This window comes from Fukomys damarensis, unplaced genomic scaffold (assembly GCF_012274545.1).
Source record: "Fukomys damarensis isolate Sample0158 unplaced genomic scaffold, DMR_v1.0_HiC HiC_scaffold_15, whole genome shotgun sequence".
In the NCBI taxonomy this organism is placed as follows: Eukaryota; Metazoa; Chordata; class Mammalia; order Rodentia; family Bathyergidae; genus Fukomys; species Fukomys damarensis.
In genome coordinates, this window is record NW_022900927.1 from 48,353,151 (window position 1) to 48,362,191 (window position 9,041).

At 34.3% G+C, this 9,041-nt stretch overlaps 1 pseudogene; it reads left to right on the forward strand.

The window, feature by feature from the left end:
- Nucleotides 1-482: 482 nt before the first annotated feature.
- Nucleotides 483-2,256, forward strand: LOC104852631 (annotated as a pseudogene).
- The last annotated feature ends 6,785 nt before the right edge of the window (nt 2,257-9,041 follow it).

The window sequence follows — 9,041 nt, forward strand, 5'->3', positions numbered from 1 at the left end:
GACAGAAGTTACCTCTGTGAGTTACAATTATCAGAGCTCACTCACTGTGAGCCTACCATGCCCTCTTCCATTTTGTGGTGCAAACCCATTATTCCTACAACTCAGGACATGTACTTCCACTCCCTCAGTCTGAGATTCTCTATGCCCTCTCTATGTGAGTTACACACTTTGCTTATCACTTCCTTTGGATATCTGTATAGGTGTCACTGTTCAATGACTTTGAGAGACTATTTTGTACAAAACTAATAATAATCCTATAAAATAATTGACTTTCTCATAGCAACCACAACCAGTTAACAAGCTGAACATTTGTTTCTTTATCTCTGTTCACTATAAGTAATATGGGGGAAAGGATGTTGTATTATTCATTGGCATATCTTTAGAAATAAGTGAGAGTTCAAAAACATTTACAGGGTAAACTAACAAATGAAAAAAAAATGAATGAAGGCACACCACACAGTTTCTAGGCTCAGCTGCGGTGAATGCTTGGAGAACACTCTGTTCAAAGCTACTTTCTCTCTTTGTTTCATAACCATGTCACCAGTGAGAATGCTAATTCATCAGCAGCCCCACTGAACAGGTTCAAGAACAAGGGAAAAGAGAATACAGAAACCAGGTGGTGGGGAACAGAAGTTACTGCGGAGCTGAGAAAAACCTAAGAAGAATGACAAGGATGCTGAAAAGGAGGAAGGTAAGCTCATTTCCTGATGATGCCATTCCACCTCAGGAAAACTGCAGCAACCAGGGCACTGTTATTTGGAGTGTTGGTGACATTGTCAAAGGCATAAATAGCAACAATCTGGAAAGCCAGCTCCAACCTTCTCAAGCTGCTAGGAAACTGCTTTCTCAGGTAAAACAATTTCCTATAGACTACATAATCTGGGCTGGTTTGATTCTAAAATTTGTGTGGCAGAACTGATTGTAGTTCCATTCAGTTTGAGTCTGCTTGGGCACTCACTAACATTGCTTTTGGTGAGTGGAGGTCCCGGCACTCATTTTTCTGTTGGCATCTTCCCAAGCTCCCATCAGTGAACAAGCTGTATGGGCTCTAGGAAACTTTGCAGGTGATGGTTCAGTATTCTGAAACTTGGGTAGCAAATATCCTGCAATTGACCCTCCTGATATGTCACCTTTAGCAGGTGGCTCCTTACATAATCTCACCTGGATACTTTCAAACCTCTGCCACAAGAATCCTGCCTCTCCTTTGGATGCTTTTGAGCACATGCTTCCTACTCTGGCTTGACTCCTGTATCTCAATGATCTCAAAGGATTAGTGGATACCTGCTGAGTATCTGATGGTCTGAATAAATGCACTGAAATGGTTGTAGAATCAGGAAGAAGATCAAAATGTTGTCCAGAAACTACCTCTGAAAGGGTTTGTTCTTTCTGTGGAATTTCTTATTTCTTTCTTTTCTTTTTTCTTTTTCTTTTCTTTTTTTTTAGTTTATTGGTACATTTTAGGTATACAGTAGAGTTACATTCATTATCGGTATCTTGTACCTTTACATGACAGGTCTTGGTTCTCATTTTTTCCCCTTGTCCCTGACCTCCTTTCACTCTCTCCTCACCTACTCATTTACAAAACACTTTATTTCCATTTTTTCATTTTCTTGTATTTTTCAATTTTCCCATATTCCCTTTCCCCTACCCTTCCCACTTTCCCTACACCTTTGGCCCTTTTCTTCCTATTTCACATTGTCAATTATCTCATTAGGACCTTGTGTACTACTATAGTTTTTCACACCAGAGAAGCTATTTGGTATTTACACATGTGTGACTTATTTATTTCACTTAGGAATATATCCTTAAAATGTATCCATTTTCCTATGAATGGCTCAAATTTCTTATTCTTTATGGCTGAGTAGTACTTCATTTTATAGAAAAACCACATCTTTTTTATCCAGTTTCCAACTGATGGGCAAATGGGCTGTTTCCAAGTTTTAGCTATTACAAACTGTGCCACTATAAACATAGGTGTGCATATATCACTGAGATATGATTCTTTTAATTCTTTTGAAAAGATACCCAGCAGAGGGATGGCTGGGTCAAATGGAACCTCTAGTCCTAGTCTGAAGCTTCAAATGAGATTGCATCCCAAGCCTTGATTACCCTATTGGAATAATTCCTGAAGAAGCAAACTTAATTAGCTGTTTCCATGTTCTTGGCCCAGTGAAATTATGTAATATAACTTTGTATTACATTTAGGCTGCTGACTTTTGGGAGAAGATCTATATAACAATAACTGATATGGATTAAGTAATTTTGCATGAATTTATCTGTACATAAAACTTGAAAGATATATTTTTAATGTTTCCTAAAGATATTTATTTATTTATGTTTAGAAGTGCAGAGATATATCATTACTGAAATAGCTGGGACTATAGTTGTGTGCCATCAGGCTGGGATAAATCAAAACATTTTAAGACTTTAGAAAATGTTTTAGTGTTATAGGTGTCAAACAATGTTGCATCACAAAATATATATAAAAGTTCAACATGCTTTGGTTTGTTTGTTGTGCTCAGTTGGTTTCCAGGGACTCTATCTTATTGTTTCTAAAAGAATCTGTTTATATGTGTTAGTTTCCATTTCCTTTCTCTCTTTAGCCTTTTGGATAGTTCATTCTGTTTATTTTTGGTTTCGGCACACCCCTTAGATATCCTTCACACACACAATCTTTCCCCTAATTTTATGACCTTTTTTCATTATGGCTCACTATCATTTCTTTTGTTGTACTGCACCCCCCTCCATACACTGACATATTATCTTTTTTCTTTTCTTTTATTCAACTAAGACCTGTATTCCAAAGAAACACTATATATCACCAAAGTTTTAAGGGTTGCTATTTTATGTCAGCAAAATTACAACAGAATAGTAGATCATTTGTATAAATAATACATTCAAGATTATCATTTATCATGGAATAGTAACTGAAGTTAAGAAAATTTATAAGCCACAGAACTGACATTATTAATTTAGAATTTCTGATTCCATAACAAAAAATAGGGGGTCTCTGGGAAGTAAAACCTTATTCCATTTCAGCAAGTGAAAATTGAAAACAGTGTTACTATGTCATTTTCATGAGGTCTTACTTCATCTTAGAAGGAAATCAATTTCTGTGCCCCTTTCTGCTACTGGTGAAATACATGAAATCTTAGGTGATTAAATGTTCATAACCTGGCTCAAAATTTTCATTTTGTTAGATTTGTGAAAGAAAACCACTGTACTCCTTTCTCTTCATCACTGAGAAATATATGTCTCTGTCTATAACCTGAAGCTTAATTATGCATCTTCTAGAGAATGCAACTCAAATTATTATTTGTGCTGGAACTCTTTACCATTATCTATACGGAGAAAAAAAAAGGTGGAAGGTAACGGAACTGTTTATAGAATCCCAAACAACAAACACATTTTACATTCAAGCCATTTGAAACACAGACACCAGCCTTCAATTACCTCTTTCTATTGTAAATTGTTAATGTCCTGATTTTATGCATGCCCATGTGTTAGTTTGAGCTAAATGAAACTGCAAAGTTTTAAAATCGAAACAATGGTTCTATAGCAGTAATTTTATTCTGGTCATCCTAACAGGATACCCAATTTCCTGTTATTCTTTGAAGACATTTTAGCCTACATATCCATTTGAAGCTAATATTTGCTTCCCAAATTGTTCTAAAAAACATTAAAGACTTTTTTTCATTGGAGATTTCATCCTTTCTAACTCCAGTTATGACTGTGTTTCAACATATCTCCAGAATTTTGACAACACCATTTTATGTGCAACACCAACTAGAACAGTGCTTGCTCCAAGGTGGGTACTACTTCAGTAGGCTCACATCTGGGTTTCACTTGTTTATAATCATCCATGAGAACATTTCCTCCAGCCTCTACTTATAACCAGTGAAGCATGATCAAATAGCTTATTTAAAAAAATAATTGACAATGTAATATATGTAATAATTGTAGTGTTAAATGATAAACTCTGGCATATTGAAATATAAAGAGTTTATTTGAGCAGACAATAAAAGAACCCAGGCTGTCTTTGTCACCTCAGTCTAATGACCTCCCACTTAGTTATCTTAAGAATAATCTGCAATAATACATAAGATCCTAATAAGATTACTGACATTTAGAAATGGGAAGAAAGGAGCTAAAGGTGTAGGGAAGGTGGGATTGGTAGGAGAAGGGTAATAAGGGAAAAGAAAAAAAATGTGAGATAATGAAAAGATGAAAACAAAATATTTGTAGATGGGGAGGGGAGGAGGGGTGAAGGGAGGGCAGGGGTAAGGGGAAAAAATGAGAATCAAGACTTGTCATGTAGAGGTACAAGATCCCAACAATGATTGTAACTGTACTGTATCCCTAAAATGTACCAATAAACTCAATTAAAGCTGAAAAAAAAAGGAATAGAAAATTTAGAATGCCTATGTAAGCCAAATGAAAAAGACAGAAATTCATTTCTACATAGATGATCTCCATGAATATTCTCACTTTGTTCTTCTGGGTGTTTTTTTTTAAATATTATATTCACAAACATCAACAGACGTACATTCATCATACCTCCTGTACAAGCATGTTCGTACCTGCATAGAAAAAATTGTAACTGGTGGGCCTATGAAGATGTTCTTTATCTGAATTCTTGTTATTGTAGTAATCTCCATCATGCTATATCTATGAATATTTTAAAATATACACTATCATTGTTTCCCTTTTTTTGAAACTGGGTGCTTCTGTACTTAATGCTAGTAAATAAATATATGCTTCATCTCACATTAAGTCAGAAAAGATGGCAAAGAAGTGTGGTGCACATCTTTAAAAGCAAACTAGAAATTGGCTAGTGACTTAATTCAATAAAGTAACACCAGAAGAAATTTAAATATTCAACTAATTTAATTACTTCATATTCATTACTCCAGACAAATTAATTGCTTTAACTAATCTAAGGAACTAATGGTTAAAACTACAATTAAATTTGAACCATGAAAGACAGTAATTCTCAGAAAATTTTATGAAGTGCTATTTTGATAGATCTTTTAGGTGTAATAGAAGAAAAAATAATTCACTTCTCAAATACCTTCGAACATAGTTTTTAAGTAAAGTAAGTGTTGTTTGTTATGCATTTTTGTATGTGTTTGTATTAGATTTCTGTCACATGGAAAAGAAAATGCCTGAAATTATGAATTTATAAGGAGGAGAGTTTTATTTCAGCTCACAGTTTCAGAGGGGTCAGTCCGTGGTTATTTGGCTCCACTTGGTTGAGTATGTGTTGAAGTAATATTTCAAAGCAGAGGCGCATGTCAGAGGAGGCTGTTAGCTGGGATGTAAAGAAGAAAATGGAAGTTCCAGAGTCCAAATATCACCTTCAAGGGCATACCCTTGATATAATATCCTACTATTAGGCCCCATCTCTTAAAATTCCACCATGTTCCAATAACATCATGAACTAGTGTCCCAATCTTCAACATATGGGCTCCAGGGGGCATTCAGTTGATATCCAAAGTATAGTAGTGTTCTTATACTACACCTTTTTGGAGCTTTTAATATGCTAAGGTACATGTTAAATATCTGATACCAGAGGAAAGGATAGTGTATTTATGAAAATGTTTGTCTATGGAGATCCTTGTGTGCTTTGTTCGGAAGATCTAACTAGTATTTCAATGAATTATTCCTGACAAATGTTTCTGTAAAAATATTCCAAAGTATTTTAGTTAAACACTTAATATATTGTTACTTGTAGTAGATTTTATTCACTGGTCTATGTAGAAAAAAAAACTGTAAGTATTTTATAGACTCTCTCACATTTTAGCCTCATATATCTTTACACTTGTTAAATTCAGTGACTTTTCTTTGCCTTACTCTCCAGTCTCCAAAGCATTTTGACATTGGTTTCTTTTTTTTTTAACATTGATTTATTCTCAGATCAGAAATCTTTCTCTTTTATCATGTCTTTTATCTTACTTCTTTCAGTTCCTTAAATGATGAATAAATTCTTAATTGCCAGAGGTCACAATCAATATTTCAAAGTCCTTTCTCTGCCTCTGTCTCTGTCTGTCTCTCTCATTGTCTGTCTTTTTTATTATTTTTTTTTTCTTTTTGGTACTGAGGATTGAACCCAGGCCCTTTTCACTGAGCTATTAAGCCAAGGCATTATTATTTTTACCTTGAGACAGTGTTTCCTGCTAAGTTGCTCAAATGGAACTTGAACTTATAATTATACTGTCTCACCTTCACAAAGCCCTAAGATCACAGGCTTGAGGTGCTGGTCCAGGTTTACTTTTTTCTTCTTTTGATCACTTTGATTTTGTTTGTATATATAACGAATTGGAACTCCAGACTTGACCTTTTTATAACATGCTTACTATGGTTATAAAATATTTCAGATTCTATAGCTCTTCTATCCTTTCACTTTATGAGTTTCCATATACGAATTATAAAAACAGAAAACTTATTTCACAATCACCTTATACCCACTTTTCTTCAGTACAAAGCCATTCTGAAAAAAAATGTCCAAGTAATCCTACTGAAGATTGCAGTAAATTTCTGTTTTTCATCCTCACCAAGGCCTTTGCTGGTCTAAAATCTGAGTGTGCAGGTGTCATTGATAACACTACCTGTGTTTGAACACATAAACTATCCATATCTTCTCTAGTTTCCCAAAGGTGCTTATTTCACTTTGAAACTAAGAAAATTATCCTAAATTTCACAGACTTCTAAGTAATTTTCTTTCTGCTTCATTTCATTTTCCAAGACCGAAGCTTATATTTTATCCAGGACTAATCCTTTGTGAGCATTTTTGCATTTTATTGTTTCTTACTTCCTCTAGGAATCTTGTGTCTCATCTGCCCTTTACCTATTATGTTAACATTCATAATATTTTACTTTCTTTTAGCTTAAAATGTTCATCGGTTTCCCAAAATGTAAAATATCAAATTCTTTCAGTTCATTTTTCTTCTTTTGCTGCTCCCAGACCACTTACTTTTCCAGAAAGGAGTTCACATGAGCTAATTCCTCTTTGTCAACATCAATTCTTTCAATCAACCATAATATGATCCTGACCATATTTCTAAAGGTGATTGTGCGGTCAACAGTTAACTTATCAGCAAACCTGAAACCTCCTTTCAGTTCTCATCTTAATTGTGTACGAACTTTTGGCTCTTTGGGGATCATTTCATTTGTAGCTTTTCTCTCCTTTGTTCTTTAGGATTTTGTAGTATCCGGTTCTTCCCACCTAACTGAGGCCTCCTCTCTGTTCCCTTTGCTGACTCTGGACACTAGTGAATGCATTTACTTCACCAAGAGGTGATCTCACCCATATCCAAGGCTTCAAATCTCATCTTCCATGGCAATACTTCTCAGCATTGGCTGCACACTGGAAGATTTAAAAATCATTGACGAGTAACTTCACCTCCAGATACTCTGATTGAATTGACCTAACTATGGCCTAGACAGTGGGGTCATTATAATCTTCTCAGAGTAGTTATATTGCACAGCCAGAGTTAAGACCATTACACTGTGGATTTTCTCTTAATTGTAAATGATTTTTCTATTCTAACAGTGCTTTAAAGTCAGCAACTCGTAACCTTTAATGTTTTGATTGTACTATGTGCAAATGAATTTGGAATATATATTTTGTCTTCTTCCACGATAATGCAAATTTTCACATACTTTTCTATACATAATCTTGCTGAGCAAAGGCTCACATCTTTGCTTCGCTAATGCAGCAGCCCTTTAATCTCTTACTGCCTCCTGTACTTCTGCACTATAATGTATTTATTGTACCCTTCCAGAATACTTTGCTCAGAAACAGTTGATCCTATAATTGTCAATTTATTGTCTACACAAATTAAATACAAGTTAATGAAAATTTTATTTCTTTCTTTTCCCAAGTCTGTTTCCTTAAATGAGGCTTCTCAGACCACTTACTGATCTTTGTATTTCTTTGCTTGTGCTGGTCTTTTTTTCAAAGCATGCTGTCTATACTTAGGCTACAAACATAAATGAAAGATTCACAGGGAGAAAAATAAAGAGAAACAAAGTGCAACATTTAAAATCTGTTGGTTAAAAAAAAGTCTAAGATTCTACATTCCTGAGAGTCTCATACAAGATGGTTGACATCATGTGTTTAATCTAAAATCTGATTGTATCAGCATGGGAAATTTGTTTATCCTCTTTTGGACTCAGGTTTTTTGTTTGTTTGTTTAAATCTGTAAAGTCGAGATGATAATATCTCTCTCCTGGAGTTGTGAAATTGAAATGAGATAAGGATTGAAAAGTCCTTACTTAAATAATATTAGATTTGGTTCCTATTTTATTTTCCCTTCCATATGAGCCTTGTTTAAAAGATCTGTCATATTACTTTTTATTCTTAGCCCTCAACTCTTCCATAGTTTTGTACCTTGCCTCCTCATCACTCTCTAGGAGAATGCCCTCCTGTCATGAATCATGATTTTGTATTTCTGCTGAAATACTTAATAGGAAGTATATTTATTGTGGCTTTTACCAAATATTTGTTGAATGCATTTTGCTAAATAAATGATGAAATCTTCTACTGAAGTACAAGCCCAAATCTTGGAAGCCCAAATTGTAAAATAATTCATGGAAGCTTCTGATTTGTGACTGAAAAACCAAAGCCATATAACTTTTAATATTTAAAAGAGAAAATAAGAAGAAATAAAAAAAAATAAAAAGGAATTATTAAATGATTTCTCCAAATCAAATGCGTATATAGTATAAAGTCAGATATTCTTGTGAGAAAACAGAGAAGCCAATTTCCTCTCTGCCTACAAAGAGGATGGACATTCTGGGAAAAGATATACTGATTTAGTTTAGTTTTGATGGCTATAAAATGTAATTAATTTTGCTCTTAACTGTAAGGCTTTTGTAAAGCTTCAAAGAAATATTATATTTCAAGGGAGGATGGGACCAGGTTGGGCTCAGTGGTAGAGCACTTACCTAGCATGCATGAAGCTCTGAGCTCAATGTGTAGCACTGAAAAAAATAATGATAAAAATAAAGTACATTCATTCATATATATATATATATAT